Raw genomic sequence first — 18,372 nt, 5'->3', positions numbered from 1 at the left:
CAGCAATATTCTATAAATCCTCCATCCCAATGGCCCTTTATTCACCCAGATAACTCAGGTCTTTAGAAAATCAGAACTTCATTCTGGTGAGTTAGATATCAACATATCATCATTATTAAAATTAAACAGGTATATACTTCAGTGGCTAGAACGTTGAAAGCAAAGGCAAAAATCTATGGAATGAGAAAATTTTTTTTTGCAAAATTAAGGTCATGTCTTAAAATTCTTTAGAGAAAGGTTATACATTCATCTGTTTGGGAACCTCACAGTTGTTCATACTGGTCAGTGACATTTTAGCTGTTTTAATAATCTATGTATTTACAAAAATATGAACAAATAGACTAGTATTTAAACTAGCTAAAATCAACCGTTTTGCCTTTGTTATGTATATTTACATACATGGGTATTAGTATTTAAAATAGGTTCAATCAATACTGGCTGATTTAAACACCCAATCAATACAAAAAAGTTAAATGCAACCATCAAAATGACAAAAATCTGCAAAGGAGATAATGAATTATCAAAACATTTCAGAAAGTCCAGAAAATCCAAATTAACCATAAGCTTTATGCTAATTTATATTTAAACTCATAATGAATAAATTGTATTACAAGTATGAGAACAGTAAACAGATATTCATAGGTCATCTCTCCTCAATATTTTAAGAGCTTTCTACTTATTAGCACCAAATGCACAGAGGGAAAAAAAAAAAAGAAAAATACAACCATAGTTTCAAGCCATATTAATACTATATTTACACCAAGTCTAATTTATTAACCAATTTCTAACCAAAATATGGAAGATTTGGAATGGTATAGTTTTATAAGGACATGATGAGCAGAACTGTATACTCTAGTGATTCTCATAGTGTAGTCCCTAAGATCTAATCGTATACTTTAGTGATTCCAAAGTGTGGTCCCTAATCCAAAGATCAGATCTGGAAACCTACTGACAATATGTGTTCTTAGGTCTAATCCCAGACCTACTGAATAAGAAAGAGTGTATGGTCTAAAACCCCAGATTTAAAAAAAAAACCTAAAGTGTTTCTGATGCATGCTAAAGTTTAAGAACTACTGATATATATTACTGGCTCCATATCAACAAAAGGAAATGTTTCCTAGCTTTCTTCATGTTTTCATGACAAGCAGACAATATAGTATTAAGAAAGGGTGCTCTGTAGCTCAGCTTCCACTTATCAGTTAGGTAACTGTACTTAATCTTTCTAAGCCTAAAGTTCTTCATTTGTAAGACAGGGATAACATCTACATCACAGCCCACAGGATTAAATATGATAATACATGAACAGTGATTACCAGGCAAAGTGCATGGCCCACATTAGTACTGCTCACTATAATATTCCCAAGCGTCAACCAAATACAATGTCCCCACATATATTTGACTAAGTAAAGGAATTAATGCTCTTATTAACCACTGTTAAATTTGTTCTTAAATAAAAAACAAACTGAAGGTCAAGTTACTCCATATATAAAATCCAAGTAGGCCCCCCACCACAGGATACAGAAATAAAGCCAGCCCTTCCATAAATTCACAGAAGTCCAGATCAGATATTCTGAAAGTAAAAAACAAACAAAAACAACACTGAAGCGGTCCTTGATGTTTTACTCACCTGAACAAAATTCCTAGTCCCTTAAAATACTGCCAATGCCTTGTATTCTCCTTATTTCACAAAATCACTTTAACTCTCCAAGTTTTCAAAAGTATACCTGACCTCTTTTCAAATGTATTATCAGTTATCAGCTTATTCTTTATATGTTTAACTATTTGTGAAATCCTTCCATACATCTACAGTATCCCACCGTAAAACTTGCGATTACAGTGGATCACAGGTAATTCTGGAAGAGATGATTGGTGGGGAATCTTGGGTCTACTCAAATACAAAAGAAAGTCTCTAATTCTGACTTGTGGTGTGCTGTGCATGACACTCTTCCTCCTTCCTGCAATGCATCTTTTTGCATGGAAAAGTCTTTCCACTTTTTTTTAAGTTTATATTTATAACCTTTTTTCTTCCTCACATGATTTCATACCTGCTGTTGAGAGCAGATTTAACAGTCTTCATTACTGAGAATAATGTCAAATTATTTGCAATTTTGAGATTTTACAAAAATTACTGGAGTATTTTTACAAATTACATTTTTATTTTAAAAAAGCAATTACGCCTGTCTTTCCAATGAGCAAAAAGCTTACCACTATTATGCCCAAAAGAAGTGATTCAGCACTACTGATATATGTTAACATTACCACATTAACTGATAGAATAATTTCACTTCAACTATTTCAGCCTGGTCATTTAACTTAGACTGTATATGAAATAAATGATCAATGGTAGTGATTAATGACCGCTCTACATTAATGACTGCTGAAGCAAATCAAATTAGTGGTACTTAGAATCAAAATATCTACTAAAGAATACATGCTCTTTAAAATTTTTAATTCACCTAAGAATGTCAATCTTAGATTCAACTAAAAGAAATCAAATGTTCAGATGAGCATTGATGTCTCTTATTAAATCTGGCCACAGAAACTTTTTTTCCTGTGTAATACCAATGACTATTTCAAGAGTAACTAACATCCCACAGAAACAAGAAAATGCAGAAATAGGAAGATATACTCTACATGTCAGAGAAAGAAATGACTTTTTTAAAAAGTGCAAAAGTAAGTACAGATTAAATGCCATTTGGCACTCATTTCAATGTTACAAATTTCTTGTATTTTCTTCTCAAGGTTATTAGATACTCTGTCATAATAGTCCAGTCCAACTATTAAGACCATGTATCACTTCCAGGTGGAAGAGCTGCTAGGGCTGCCAAGAAGGCAACCAAGAACTGAAGGCTCAAGTTGCCGAGAGTCTCTGGGCTCTGCTATGATTTGGGACTGAGAGCTAACCAAACATTTTTTCCTCTGGAGATGTCAGCCTAGGAAACCATGACAGAAAGAAACAGCGCAAGGACATGAACACTAAGTTTCTGAGGAAAAGTAGATTTTCAGAGAGGAAAAAAGATACGTACCCAGGTGGGTATTTCTGTTCTCCTTAAACACAGAGGTGCAAAGAAGGTGATGAAGAGGTGGACTAAATGCTACCTCCCATCGCTGTGGCCTTTTGGCTAAGATCAGTTGTAAATGCTACCTACCTATTAAAGGCTTGCAAAAGCACTGACTCACACAACAAATAAAAATAGAGAAAACAATGGGACAATGAAGAGGATCATCAATAAAATCAAAAGCTGACTTTTTTTTTAAAGACAACAAAATAAAACTACTACAGGGAAAACTTTTTTTTTTAAACAAGGAGAGCACAATTACATATCAACAGACCAGGAAGCCAAGAGCAAAATCTAGGGATCAGTGGAGTAACAATATGAAAGAAACTTGGCCCAGTGAATAACCTTATGAAGCAGATCGATACCACTTTCTTAACAGTATAACTTTTGCTATGAGAGAAAGAGAAACAAACAAAAAAAATCTTCTCGTCTATTTATGCCACTATGTTCTGCATTTTGATGGTAGTTTTCTCAGCCTTCACCTTATGATATATACACCTGTACTATGAAAAAGTCACTACAGAGATTTCCATTTAATTGACTATCTTAATAAAGGCAAAAAATGAAGCCAGATCCCTACCAAGTACAATACACAAAAATAATTTTCTAACAGAGATAAACATAAAAAGCAAAATGTTTTAAAATTTCAGAAGAAAATATAATACCTTTATGAACTGAGTATGTAAGAATTTTTAAATTAAGACACAAGGAAACTAAGTATGAAAGAAAAAACTTATAAATTCTACGACAACATTTCTTTATAATAAACTATCACAGCAACAGTTGAAAAGCTAAAAACTATTAGGGATTTCTTTCAAGACTTACAGCAATCAACATGGAAGATGTCCAGAAGAGCAAAGGAAAATTTGGAATGTATAATAAATGGGATCATACAAATGATTTTTGCCTAAGATACAACAGGAATTTGTGGCCATATTAAAACTCTAAACATTAAGAATGTGTATTAATCCGCAACAATATACACCGGGAACTAGTGGCAGGGGTGGGCGGTAGGGAGAAAGGACTGTAAATTTAACTGTTGGGTACTATGCTCACTATCTGGATGACAGAATCACTTGTATTGCAAACCTCAACATCATACTATATCCATGTAACAAACCTGCACATGTAACTCAACATCATACCATATACCCATGTAACAAACCTGCACATGTAGATAGGTAGGTAGGAAGATCGATCGATCCAACAAGACAGGACAGCATAAAGACTGGGAAAAGACACCAGCAACACAAATAACCAAAAGACAACACATAACTGTAAAGCACACACTTTTTTTTGTTTTTGAGACAGGTCTTCCTCTGCCACCAAACTAGACTGCAGTGGAATGATCATAGCTCACTGCAGCCTCAAACTCCTGGGCCCCACAGGCAATCCGCCTGCCTCAGCCTCCCAAATAGCTAAGATTACAGAGGGCACTGCCCCCAGCAATTTTTTAAAACTACAAAATTAGTTAAATAATAAACTCAAATTTTTATCAAGCAAAAACCACAAATAGGTATTTCACAGAATTTCACAAAACAGAAACATCCACAGCCATAAAGGTGGGAAAAAAAGATGTAGGACCTCATTTATAATCAGGCAAAGACAAAGACCAGAGAAGATACAACACACCACAGTGTTAACAATTAAGAAATTAAATACTTAGCCAAGTGCTGGCAGGGATCTGAAACAGCAAGAACTAGTGTGGACTACTGGTGAGAACATAAATAGGAACAATACACTGGAAAATAATCTAGTACTGTCTCATTAAGTTTACTTTACACACTAGCAATTGTTCCTATACCTTTAGATATATACTCTCAAAAACACTTGCGTAAATGCACCAGGAAACAAGTACAAAAAAGTTCATGGCAGTTTTGTTCTTAAAGACAAAATCTTATTTTTTTCTTTGTTCTTTTCTGAGACGGAGTCTCATTTTGTCACCTAGGCTGGAGTGCAATGGGGTGGTCTCAGCTCCCTGTAACCTCTGCCTCCCAGGTTCAAGCGATTCTCCTGCTTCAGCCTCTCAAGTAGCTGAGACTACAGACACCCTCCATTATACCCATCTAATTTTTGTATTTTTAGTAGAGACAGGAGTTTCACTATGTTAGCCAAGCTGGTCTCGAACTTCTAACCTCGTGATCTGCCCTCCTTGGCCTCCCAAAGTGCTGATATTACAGGTGTGACCCACCATGCCCAGCAGAAGTCAAAATCTTTAACTACTGAAATGTCCATCAACCCATTTTTCCAGTAAAATAGATAACATGGGTATTTCCACAAAAAAGTATACCGCAATGATTATTATATAACTACTCACAAAAATGTGGCTATTCATTATAATCATTATTGAATGAAAACACAAGACACAGAAAACATTATATGGGCATACCATTTCCATAACTAAAAAGAAAAAAAATACCCTAAACTAAATATATTTTTGTCATTTACATGAAAAATCCATATTGAAAAATTAAGGTAAAAGTTGTGGCAGTCACCTACTCATGACAGGGTAAAAAGGGAGCTTAAAAAGCAATATTGTTGCACATGGAATACACAACAATATTGGTAACATTCAAGTTTTTATTTGAGTAGCAGGTTCATAATGTTCATTTTCTTGTATTTCGTAACATTCTCACAAATAGACTTTGATTAATATAACAAAGAAGATTCTAGGGAGAAAACTATAAGGATAAGGTGATCAGGTATTTTATCATCCAAAATGGGATATATCTGTGGAAGGACTATTACACCTGAAAACAGATATAAACCATGACAATAAAAAACCTGAGTAAGAAAGAATAACAATCAGAAAATTTAAATAAGACACTTAAGTAAAACTAGGCATGTTATAAAATTCATACAAAAAAAAAAATTAGCTGGGCATGGTGGCGTGTGCCTGTAATCCCAGCTACTCAGGAGGCTGAGGCAGGAGAATTGCCTGAACCCAGGAGGCAGAGGTTGCAGTGAGCCGAGATCGTGCCATTGCACTCCAGCCTGGGTAACAAGAGCGAAACTCCGTCTCAAAATAAATAAATAAATAAATAAATAGATAAATAAATAAAATAAAATAAATGTTATTAAAATCTTTGCTTTGTGACAATACTAACAGCAACAAAAAGGAACTCATATTGGTTATACTGGAGGTTGTTTGTTAGGGTACTAACTCATCAGAAAACTTAGAAAGTTAAAATCTCTCCTGCTTTTCTTATAAAAAACGGTACTTAAGTATGACCAAATAGTTGATGAATAAAATTCTTAAGAATTCTAATATACACACAAAAAAAGAATAGCACCACTTTTGCAATACCCAATATAATTATGCAATCACTAGCTACTAAAAACTATTAGGAGAAAGGATGATGCACTCTGTAACAGATGCATCAAGCTGACACCTGAACCTACTGATAAATGAGGTAGGTTCATGAAGAGGAAAGGAGACATTCTGATCCTCTTAGTGAGATTCAATAGGATTTACACAAAGTATATCTGCAAAATATTGTTGATAAAAATTAAACCAGAATCTGATAAACCCCATGTATTTCAGGTAAACTTGTCTACATGAGGAACATATGAAATGACAACATGGAGGTATAATCGGCAGAATCCAGAAAGTGGAAATACATATGACTCAGTTTAACAATAACAACAATAGAGAAAAGGCAAGAAAAAATAATGAAAAAAAAAAAGTATTCTGAATACTGGAGATTAGATGAAATTAAGAAATAATTTTAAATTTTAGAATGGTACCAATGTTTCACTTAAAAGAGAAATTATATCTGCTAGAGACACACTCTGACATATCTGAGGATGTTATGATCTGCAATTTGCATTAATATTCTCCAACAGAAAAAAAGTATATACTATTCCCTCTACTTTTGTATAGCTTAAAACCTTTATAATAAAGTTTACAAAAAAGAAAAAACAGAACTCTTAAAAGTAAAGGAAAAAAAAATTACCAAAGCTATGATCACCTTTAAACTCAAATCCATTTCAAAGCAAGAAAAAAAAGAAGTTGAGGATCAACGTAAAGTGAATCCGTCCCCTGCCCCCAACAAAAAATTAAGTAAGTAAATAGGTTGCTTCTTTGAAAAGATCAGTAAAATAAATTCTAGGACAAATGAAGAAACAGGAGAAAACATAGGTACTTGATATTAGTAATAAAAGCGAGAATTCGAAAATGCTATAAAATTCTGAGAAATTTGAGGCTCTCAATAAAACAACTTTCTAGGAAAGTATAGTTTTAGAAAAATTAAACTATTTGTCAAAGTATGACTGTTCCCTCACTCCTTACATATAAGTCGTTTAAAATCCTTTTAACATTATTTTCTGCATTAAGCATGTCTCTTAGAGAAACTATCATGAGGAAGAAAGTGGAAAATTATTTAAAGAAATGTTATAGTTCTCTGTCTTTCCCCTCAAAACAATATCACCATTTTATTTTGATAATGCAAATATAATGTTCTCCCAATTAACTACTAAATTAAGGCAAGTCTAAATAAGAACCAAAGTCTTCACAAAACTTATCCAAATTATCTTAAAATACATACAGTGAAGAAAACACCAAGACAATTTTGAAAAACAAGGTTTTGACACTCACTGTACAAGATTCCAAGATTGATGCTGATGCTATAGTAATTAAGACACTGTTATACTGCTATAACACATAGTACAGAAACAGTTCTGTGAATATATGGAAACCTGAAGGGCTGAGAATGCAGATCACTGGAGAAAAGCGGAATAATCAAGTAAGTACCAAACTTGCTAACCATATAGAAAAAATAATTAAACCTGTACCATATGCTACACAAAAAATAAATCCCAGGTAGATTATAGCCCTAAATGTGAAATAAACTTTCAAAATAAAATCCACAAGCCTATATGTAAGGACTGAGGTTGAATATTTTTAAAAAAGAAAAACATAAATGTTACATTAGAATTTACAACTTCTATTCATCAGTGTAAAAACAGGTCAGAGAGAGGAAGGAGTTATCTGTAGGACATATAACAAAACAGGCCAAGCACAGTGACTCATGCCTGTAATCCCAGCATTTTAGGAGATCAGTTTAAGAGAACTGTTTGAGCCTAGGCATTCACAACCAACCTGGGTAATATAGTGAGACTTCATCTCTACAAAAAAATTGAAAATTTGTTTGGCACAGTGGCTCATGCCTGTAATCCCACCACTTTGGGAGACTGAGGCAGGTGGATCACCTGAGGTCAGGAGTTCGAGACCAGCCTGACCAACATGGAGAAACTCTGTCTCTATTACAAATACAAAATTAACCAGGCATGGTGGTGCATGCCTGTAATCCTAGCTACTCGTGAGGCTGAGGCTGGAGAATCCCTCGAACCTGGGAGAGAGAAGTTGCGGTGAACTGAGATCACGCCACTGCACTCCAGTCTGGGCAACAAGAGCAAAACTTCGTCTCAAAAAACAATAATAGGCCAGGCGCGGTGGCTCAAGCCTGTAACCCAACACTTTGGGAGGCCGAGGCAGGTGGATCACAAGGTCAAGAGATCGAGACCATCCTGGTCAACATGGTGAAACCCCGTCTCTACTAAAAATACAAAATATTAGCTGGGCACAGTGGCGCGTGCCTGTAATCCCAGCTACTCAGGAGGCTGAGGCAGGAGAATTGCCTGAACCCAGGAGGTGGAGGTTGGGATGAGCCAAGATGGCTCCATTGCACTCTAGCCTGGGTAACAAGAGCGAAACTCTGTCTCAAAAAAAATAATAATAAATTAATAATAATAATAATAAAGCATTAATAGGGAATACAAAAACCACAAGATTTTTGTATTTTATATCCTTCCCATATACATTTGATTGGAAACAATTAAAAAGTCCAACAATCCCAATTTTCAAAGAATGTATAGAAACAAGAATCTACATCCAGCACTAACAGTATAATTGGTATAATCGCCTATGAAAGCACTATGTTAATATTCAATCGATTTAAAAACATACACAATCTATGAGAAACTCTAATATTAACATGTTAGAACATGTATATGAATGCCTACAGCAGCAGTTTGTAACGGAAAAATACTTAAAATATCTGACAAATCAATCTTGTCAAATATTACCTCATTTGTCAACAAGATAATATATTCATGTATCATATACTACGTGGCAATGAAAATTAGAGATATGTATATAAACTTACAAAACAAAAATAACACTGAACAAAAAGAGCAAGTTACAGAATACATACAGCATCACAGTAATCCATAGTTTAAACATGCAAAACAAAACCATATATTGCTTAAGATAAAAATACATAAACATGTAGTAAAAGAGAAATTTATGGGAATGGTAAACATCAAATTAAGGATAGTAATTACCTGGAGTGGAAATACAGGTCAACTACATGCAGAGTATTATGAACTGAATGCTTATGTTTCCCCAAAAGTCACATGTTAAAACCTAACCCCAAAATGTGATGCAGTTTAGAAATAGGGCCTTTGGGAGTTAACTGGGGGATTTCATGAGATCAGAAAGTAGGGCCTTCATGATGGGGTTAATGCCTTTATGAGAAGAAACACCATAGAGCTGTGCGACTCACACCCCCTAAGTGTGCTCACAAAGAAAAGATCATGTGAAGCACACAAAGTAAAACGGTGGCTTCACTTCAAAAGAAGTGGCCTCTGAAGGAAAACTGCCTTGCTGATACCTTGATCTTGGACTTCCCAGTTTCCAAAACTGTGAGAAAATAAACTTCCGTCTTTTAAGTCACTCAGCCTATGGTATTTTCTTATGGAAACCTGAGTTATGACACAGGGGGCTTCAATGAACTTTCGTGTACCACAATGGAATGCTATGCAGCCTTAAAAGGGGAGGAAATCTTGTCACATGCTACAACACAAATGGAATTTGAGGACATTATATTAAGTGAAAATAAGCCAATCACAAAAGGAAAAACACAATCTGAGCATTCCTAATCTGAAAATCTAAAATCCAAAATGTTCCATTAAGTACCTCCTTTGAGCATCACATAAGTGCTCAAAAAGTTTGATTTTGCAGCATTCAGACTTTGGATTTTCAGATTAGGGATTCTTAATCTATATTGTATAATTCACCCTATGTGATGTATTTAAAGTACTCAAATTCATAGACACATTTTCTTATCACTGTACAGTTGTTATTTCTGTGCTGATTATCAGGGGAAAGGGGAAGGATAAAAGGGGAGTTTTAAAATGGGTATAGGGTTTCAGTTCTCCAAAATGAAAAACGTTCTGGAGATGGGTTTCACAACAATGTATCAAGTACATATAAGAATACTTAAACTATTTAAGTGTACACTTAGAAATGGTTAAGTTTGTAAATTTTATGTTTTTTTTTAACCACAAAAAGATTTATATTAAGTTATAATGTGCAAAGTTTTTTAAAGAAACAAGAAAAAGAACATTTAATCAATTAAGCAATATTAATAACTTAATCATAAAATACTTAAAAAGTGGAATATAGAGAAAATAAATAGAAAACAATTATAAAAAAATGAAAAGAATTATGAAAACCTAATCCCATCAACCTGAAGAAAACTACTCTATTTTGGTATAATGCCCTCCAGCTTTTGGGGACACATATAAATTGTATATATTTGTCAAAGTTATTTTTAATCCTACCTTTCACTTATACAAAAAAATTTAGGAAACACCATTTGTAATGTTTATAAACAGAATTTATCCATTTTCTTCTCACTGTACATTTGTTATTTCTACTATTTAAATAATGCCGTAATCAGCATATAAAAATACACTTATCTAATTATTTTTTCATATGAGTTACTAGAAATAAAATACTGGGAAAAGAATATGAAATAAAGCATTATTTTCTAAAGTATCTCAAGGCCCAGTGATAAACAACAACCTCAAAATGAGTATTTCACTTCATAAACATATTTTTAAAACCTGCTAACAATTCAAAATCAAACCAGACAATTTGCAAACACACAAAGCTATAAAAAGCTTCACTGTGCAATTATTATACTATTATGTTATAAGACATTATACACTTTAATTTAAATGTTTCTTAAATACTACTTCTACATAAAAAGTGTCCATTTCCGCCCAGACTTTTTAAAGAGGTATTTTGGTATTTAAACCCACATATATTTGAATTCTACATAAGAGAAAAAGATTATAAATAGCTCCTACCAATATTATTGTCTTATTCAATCTTAACAACAGTCATGCAAGTTAGGAATTACTATCCTCAATATTACAAACTAGGAAAGGGAAATTAAGAGAATAAAAGACTTGTTCACCATCACTTAAGTACAAAAGGGGCTGAAACCCAATCAATACAACAATGCACAGTATTTTTTAAAAACACCTTACAAGCTCAAATCAAAGCCAAGCAAGAGTATATACACATACATATTATGTATCACTCCTTTTTTTAATAGTTGAACTATTAAGACAAAGAACTGGAAATGGGTATAGTATGTGTTTGCTACAATTTGAGTAAATGAGGAAAGAGTTTGCTTAAAACAAATAGCAAACATGTATGTCTTACCTGAAACCCTGGTAACAGCTTGCCTACACAACTATCTGTATCAAATAGCAAAATATCTTTTTGAGAAGTTAAGGAAAGTGGAACTATTGTTTATTAGAGGGAGTTCAACGCTTATAAAACCAAACTCTTCCTCAGAAGTTCATCACAAATGAAGAACAGAAGCCTTAAAATGGCCCATATCTTTTCAATAGCATGGCTTGAAAGCAAGCTAGTAAAAAAAATGCTACTATAACAGTAGTTATGAAAACATATATAACAATACTCACAAAGAATCAAGTTTATTTAAACACAAATACTGATAGGAGAACACGGATCAAATTTTCAAAGGTCCTCACTGCAAGTCCTTTGCACTCAAAACTCTCCATATTACTGTCAAAACCTACTTTTTAAATTTTGTCTTCAGCTACTCTAACACAACCAATACTCCAACAACCTACTTACTTCAACATATCCCAATTTTCCTCATCATTACTTGTTACTGTAGCTTTCTCTACCCAAAATGAACAAAAACAATGCCTCTCTTTCCTGCAACCTGACGAGAAAATCCTACCTTTAAAGGTTCTAAGGAACCCTTCACAGAACCTTTCCACACTCTTAACACATAAGCTCGCTTTGTGTCTTATTCTTTCCTTTTTTTCCTCCTTCCTTTGGATTACACATATGTAATTTCAGTCAGCCCCCCTCCCCAATTCTTTGTGTTCTATCTCTATTGTGTTCACCCTTAGGATTTTAAAATGCAAGCTTATCTGATTCACTCTGTCACAGTCCAAAAGAAATGTAATATGAACCATATATATAATCTCATAAATATCTATTAGCCACATATTTAAAAGTAAAAAGAAAAAGCTAGCCAGGCTCAGTCCTGTAATCCCAGCACTTTGCAAGGCTAGAGCAAGAGGATCACTTGAGCCCAAGAGTTTGAGACCAGCCTAGGCAACATAGTGAGACCCTGTCTCTACAAAAAACTCAAAAATTTAGCCAGGTGTAGTGGCACACACCGGTAGTCCCAGCTACTTGGGAGGCTGAGGTGGGAGGATCACTGGAGCCCAGGAGGTTGAGGCTGCCATGATCATGCCACCAAACTCTAGCCTGGGGAACAGAGCAAGACTCTATCTTTAAAAAAAGGAAAAAAAGAAAGCAAAAGGAAAAGGCAACAGATAATATATTTCATTTAACCCAAAATACCAAAATACTATCAGTTCAACATGTAACCAATATAAAAACTTGGGATAAAATACATTCTTGGCTGGGTGTGGTGGCTCACGCCTGTAATCCTAGCACTTTGGGAGGCCAAGGTGGGTGGATCACCTGAGGTCAGGAGTTTGAGACCAGCCTGGCCAACATGAGGAAACCCCATCTCTTAAAAAAAAAAATACATTCTTCTTTCAGACTAAGGCTTAGAAATCTGTATTTTTCAACTAAGGTAGAAGATCAGCTTACACTATGTACATGTGGAGGGCTCAGTAACAACATAACAAGTAGCTACTGTAACTGACAACAAAGCTCCAAGCAATACTAGATCATCAGAACTTAACTCCAGGGACCCTACTGCTCTCTTACATAGCTATAATTTATTATGTTTAATTCTATTTTTAAACCCCTTATCAATCACTGCTATTACATTCTTATATTGTCAGTAATTAGATTTACCCACAGGCATACCAGTTTCTTAATTAGCCTAACTTCTACCTCAGACCTCCCTTCTGGTGTCATTGGCTTTCTTCCTAAAATACAAACCCCAAAAACTCCTTCAGTGGGTCTGTTGATAAATTTCCTAAATTGCTTTTTTGGAGGCAGAATGAAGTGTTTCAAACAGTGTCTTTATTTTGTTCTTCTCATATGATAATTTAGCTGACTATAAAATAATAGGTGGACAGCTATTTTCACTCAAAACTTTGAAAATACTATTCCACTGTCTTCTGAATGCCTATGCTGATGGTATTGGGTCTTTCTAGTTCTTATTCCTTAGGGAATCTGATTTTCTCTGCCTGCTTTAAAGATCTCTCTGTCTTTCGTGTTCTGCTCTTTCACTGTGATGCGCCTAGGTGTTTTTGTGCCTTCTGAATCTAGTAACTCACATAGCTCACCAATTCTAAAAAACTATCAGCCTTTAGCACTTCAAATTTTGCCTTTCAGCAATATTTAAGCTCTTTCTGGAACTCTAATTAGATGTTTGTTAGAACGTCTCTTCCTTTCCAACATATTTTCAACCCTTCTGCTATTTTCATCTCTTTGTTCCTCTGTGCTAAATTCTGAGTAATTTTTATTATTTATTTGTTTATTTATTTTTTTGAGACAGAGTTTCACTCTTGTTACCCAGGCTGGAGTGCAATGACTTGGTCTCGGCTCACCGCAACCTCCATCTCCTGAGTTCAAGCAATTCTCCTGTCTAAGCATCCCGAGTAGCTGGGATTACAGGTGTGCACCACCATGCCCAGCTAATTTTTGTATTTTTAGAAGATACAGTTTCACCATGTTGACCAGGATGGTCTCGATCTCTTGACCTCGTGATTGACCTGCCTCGGCCTCCCAAAGTGCTGGGATTATAGGCGTGAGCCACCGTGCCGGGCCTAATTTTTATTTTCTTATTTGTTAACAAATATATTTAGTGCAGTCTGCCAGCTACTTTTTTTTTGAGACAAGAGTTTGCTCTTGTCCCCCAGGCTGGAGTGCAATGGCACAATTTCAGCTCACTGCAACCTCCACCTCCCAGGTTCAAGCAATTCTCCTGCCTTGGCCTCCCAAGTAGCTGGGATTACAGGCACCTGCCACCACACCCAGCTAATTTTTGTCTTTTAATAGAGATGGTTTTCACCATGTTGGCCGGGCTGGTCTTGAACTCCTGACCTCAGATGATTTGCCCGCCTCGCCTCCCACTGCTGGAATTACAGGGGTGAGCCACTGTGCCTGGCTGGTAGCTATTTTTAATCTGAACTCCAGGATCTCTTAGAAATTAATTGAGCATTTTTGATTTCTGTAAAGGTGTTCCTTTCAAATGTAGATTTACAGATTAAAGAAGTACAGTAACAATCATTCTCATCATTTGAGCCCATGTTTTCCTTATCACATCTGACATTCAAAATAACTTGGAGGTGGGTACAATTAAAACTATTTTTAAAATGTATAAAACTGAAGCTCAGAGGTTAATCTATCCAATGCTATAAAAGTCAAAACCTAACTTTTTCATTATAAATCATATGTTCTTAACAAGAAAACATTCTTGTCTACCATCAATAGTTTCAATTTACGTTGAATTTTAATACTGTATGGTATTACTATTATGTGAATCTTAAGTTATATTTCTTTTTTTTTTTTTTTTGAGACAGAGTTTCGCTCTTGTTACCCAGGCTGGAGTGCAATGGCGCGATCTCGGCTCACCGCAACCTCTGCCTCCTAGGTTCAGGCAATTCTCCTGCCTCAGCCTCCTGAGTAGCTGGGATTACAGGCACACGCCACCATGCCCAGCTAATTTTTTGTATTTTTAGTAGAGACGGGGTTTCACCATGTTGACCAGGATGGTCTCGATCTCTTGACCTCGTGATCCACCTGCCTCAGCCTCCCAAAGTGCTGGGATTACAGGCTTGAGCCACCGTGCCCAGCCAAGTTATATTTCTTTTCAGACATCCTTTAAGAATACTCATTAACAGTCACTTATTGGCTAGGCATAGTGGCTCATGCCTGTAATCCCAGCACTTTGGGAGGCCTAAGTGAGCATATCACTTGAGGTCAGGAGTTCGAAACCAGCCTGGACAACAGGGTGAAGCCCCATTCCTACTAAAAATACAAAAATTAACCGGTCGTGGTGGCGGGCACCTGTCGTCACAGCTACTCGGGAAGCTGAGGCAGAAGAATCGCTTGAACCTGGGAGGCAGAGGTTGCACTGAGCTGAGATTGGGCCACTGCACTCCAGCCTGGGTGAAAGAGCAAGACTCTGTCTCTATAAAAAAAAAAAAAGGAGACATTTATTAAGCACAGACTACGCCTAGGACAAACAAGGTGAAGGAAAAGTATAAGAAATGTTCCTGGGAATAATATCATGTACATGAAAAGTCAGAAACCATGTCTAATAGAAAAAAAAAAAAGCACTTAAAAATATTATTACCAAAATAATAAAGAGATCTTGACGAAGTCTCTAGATCTAACTACCAATTTACTGGAAATACGGAGAACATACTAAAATCAGAATGCAATCAGTAAACGTAGACAGTGGCCAACTGTGTAAGACCAACAACTAGTTTTTTGAATGAATGAAACACAACTCAAAAAAAAAAAAAAAAAACCAGGAAGAGAGAACTTGTACATTAAGATATTTAAGAGGTAATAACGACCTGTTAAATGTGTTGATCTTATTTTATCATGACTCCCTCCCTCACTTTAAAAAACCCTACAAAAACACATGACTTTTATGAGACAATTAGAAATTTTAATATGAATTTGACATTTGATAATATGAAATAACTTAATATTTTTTGGTGTCCTAACAGTCTTCCGGTTGTATTTTAAAAGGAAAAGAGAGACAGGAGAATCCTTATTTTTTAAAGATATGCACTGAAGCCTTTACAGATAAAACAATATGAATATCTGGAATTTGTCTCAAAATAACACAAGTAGAAAAGCATAGTGTGGGTATCATCGTTTTAAGTAGGGGTTGCTGATGGTTCTTGGGACTGAATGACAGATACACAATGGTTCATACTACTGTGTGTAAAATTCACCACAGTAGTTATAAAAAGTAGTACAGCTCAAAAAAAATCTTTTGATAACTTTCTGTGACACCTTATTACTTTTAAAGTAAAAATATCACTTAACCACCTTATCCCCTACTGTAGTATGCCTAGAATTAAGTTAAGAAAGCTACTACAGTTTAGCAACACACACAGAGATTAAAATAATAAACAATTACAGAGACTCAGGATTCTAATTCATAGCACTCCACGAAATATTGAAGCAAATCTTTTTGGAGATCAGTCTCTACATTCTAAAGAGAACAGAATAATGAGCTACTCTTATGTGGAAACTTACAGGTATATAGAATAATACCTACTAGATGAAGTACAAATTTCACAACATGTAATTGAGGCCTTATATAACCTATCTGCCATTCTATCTTTTCTCTCATATCCATATACGAATTGTTAGCCATAAAAGCCAAAGTATTCAACTCCCTGCTCAATGGCTGTAAACTTATGCCATCCTATAGATACAACTTTGGTTATGCCACTCCCTCAATGCCTATTGCTCTCCGCTGCTTCCTCTATCACCCAATCTATAACTGACAGCTCACAGACCACTATTCTGAGCCTACCAACCCAAACCACTATTTTCTACTATAGCACTTAATTAAAACCTTGGGTCCATATTTCTCCAACTAGATGAGGTCCTATAAGACATAGTCTTGGTATTTATCTTTTTATTGATAAATGGCTCATGAGATTATGAGCATATTAAAGCCTATGATACTTATAAGAGTTATTAAATATTAAGTGTGTACACACTATTTAATATGTGTACTATTAATGATGGAGCAACAAATATAACAAATAAGGTCACTGCCCTCAAGGAACATGTATTCTGCCTTGAATATTTCTGAAACATCAGTTTTTAACATAGTACTGTCATTGCGTAGACACTAAAATATCTGTTAATTGAAATTCTAAAAAAACACCCAGGAGCAAGCACTTAGTAGCATTTAAAGAAAAGCATTTTAAGAAAAGTCAAAACCTAAACACCGAAGTTTTGAACACATCTATTATAAACAACCAGTTATACTCAACTATTACCAAAAAGTTACACTTAGCATTATTTGATTGTAATTTTCTGTGCAAGTCAATAATGGTGATTAGTCATAATTTAAATTGTGAGTTCAGCAATTTACAACCAGTACTTTCAGAATACTTAGAAAAAGCTAACATTTTAAGAAATAGGTTATTATTAGCTATCCAGTTATAACATCTTGATATATTCATAGTTAACTTACTAAAGAACACTGCTATAAATTTCACCGTACTTTAAATCTACATCTAAAAAAATAACATTTTACCATATTGGGGACCATCTTATATTATTCTGTAGTCATTTCATACAATTCTGTCTTCCCAAGCAACAGGCCCATTACTCTGCAAGGACTTCACATTGGCAAAATGGATAACAGTACAGAAATGACACCCCTGAAATTACAAACTACAAAGAATATAAAAAGCCATTTTAAAGAAATGCAACAAATCTCCTATTAAAAACTCACAAATATTCTTTCTTACAGTCTCACTGAGCTAACCAAAAAAAAAAAAAAAGAAAAATAATCTAAAATCAAGAAGAGCTGAATAACTACAACAAATTTATAAAATAATGGAAAATGAGATTTCATTTGTATCCTAAAGCCATAAAAACTTGGATAGTCTAAATGTAGTGTAAATATATTAACACTGAGGACCTAGTTTGCAGAAAATACTTTTTATGCACGATCACATTTAATATTCACAACTATTAAAATTCCAATTTTAAAGATGAAGAAGCTGAGATTAAAAACTTTAATTATCAAATGGATTTTAAAAAGTGAAATCGCTTAATTCAAATATATATATGCCTAAGACTATACAAAGAATGTCAAAAAAGTAAAAACAAAACAAAAAACCTCAAGGAAAAAACATCTACAATGCATATGAAATGAATTTTTTATATTAAAGATGACCATTAAACTAGGTCCAGTAAACAAACAGGCAGTTCACAGAAAATGAACTATAAATAGCCAAATTTGAAACCTCACCCATTTCAAAATATAAATTATAAAATACATTT

The 18,372-nt window shown here is 34.6% G+C and overlaps 1 protein-coding gene across 11 annotated transcripts in view; it reads right to left on the bottom strand.

Moving 5' to 3' along the window:
• Positions 1–18,372, bottom strand: part of PTBP2 (polypyrimidine tract binding protein 2) — an 89,451-nt gene that overhangs the window by 62,976 nt on the left and 8,103 nt on the right. The window lies entirely within an intron of this gene.

The sequence above is a fragment of the Callithrix jacchus genome, chromosome 7 (genome assembly GCF_049354715.1).
Source record: "Callithrix jacchus isolate 240 chromosome 7, calJac240_pri, whole genome shotgun sequence".
Taxonomy (NCBI): Eukaryota; Metazoa; Chordata; class Mammalia; order Primates; family Cebidae; genus Callithrix; species Callithrix jacchus.
Note: the sequence above shows the minus strand (reverse complement) of the source record. Positions and strands in the feature narration are given on the sequence as shown.